Genomic DNA, 1,390 nt, shown 5'->3' on the forward strand with positions numbered 1-1,390 from the left:
TGCCGTGAGCAGCAACGGGCAAGGGAGGGTCGCGGGCGAGGCGTTGTCCTCCCACCGGACCTGCGCGCCGGTTGATCCGGAGGACCAGCTCCTCGCTACGATCCTCCATGCGGTGGCTCCGCCGCAATAACCTCAAAGTCGCCCGTCTTGCGATTGAGCACTCGAAGCGTGAGTCAAAGGTAGATGTGGCATCCAAAGCGAAGGCTGCCCTAATGGCGAAGGCGTAGGATTGCCGGCGTTATGTCCTCCTCTGATGACTCCGACCTCTTCGACGACTCTCACAACTCCTATTCTGATGACAATGACCCTCCCGCCACCGATGCCTACATGGAGGGGTGCAGCCACACCGACGACCGCAAGGGGAACGAACCGGCGATGAAATGGTGATTTCCTCTACCCTTCTCGGCCCTCCTTTAGTTTTTAAGTTATTTTTGTGTCCATCCGACAATGATCTGTGTATTTTTATTCGGTGAACTGTGATGTTTATGCCCGTATGCAATTTCATTCTTTATGTCCGTTTGTTGTTTTGTTTGGTATGATCAGCTACGTAGTTTCATTCATATTGCATGGCTAGCATAAATTTGCAGGGCGGATTTGAGATGCACGGATGTGGATGTGAACATTTTTAAGTGTTAATTGATCACTGTTCACGAACACATTTGGGCGTGTCCACGGACGTATAGGTATAGGGTTGGATTAGCTACGTCCCTGCTGTAGATGCTTTAAGTCGACTGAAATTTGCTTTTGCGTAAGACAATTTTGACCAGGGGTTGGATGCTCATCCAACGATCAAACTAAACTGCAGTACAAACGAAAATTGACTTGCAGAAAATTATGTGTTCAATCGATTTTTGACAATCTACCTCTATCGGCCCTTTGACTCAAAACATAAACCCACAACAAAGTTGGGCCGGGTGGGACAGAAGCTAAGCGAACATGCGCCCGTTAACCCGCTAAACGCACAAAGACAAATAAGAATGGAAATGAAATAACCCAAATACGATCGGAACAGAAAAGAATGCCAAGGGCTCCACATCGTCCGTATCGGGCGACACGGCCATCGCCAGCGTTGGTCTCTACTCCGGCTCTTTCTTCCCTCGTCGTCGGGCAAAAGCCCGGTGTACACGGCGGCACAGGGCTCCTCCTCTCCCGGTGTCCACACAACGCACAAAACAATCATGGACACATATGCACAGATGGATATAGTTCATTCCGGTCGTGCAAGAAGGGGCTATTAGATTTGTACGATTTTTCTGAGGAAAATATGGGAATAAAAAGACGTATAAGAACTCAATGTTACAATGGAGAAACATAATGTGAAATGAAAGCTTTTTTGTCAAACTGCAGGAAAAAACATATACTTTTTACTTCAAATTGCATAAAAAAGTAT

Source organism: Triticum aestivum, chromosome 5D (assembly GCF_018294505.1).
Source record: "Triticum aestivum cultivar Chinese Spring chromosome 5D, IWGSC CS RefSeq v2.1, whole genome shotgun sequence".
NCBI lineage: Eukaryota > Viridiplantae > Streptophyta > Magnoliopsida > Poales > Poaceae > Triticum > Triticum aestivum.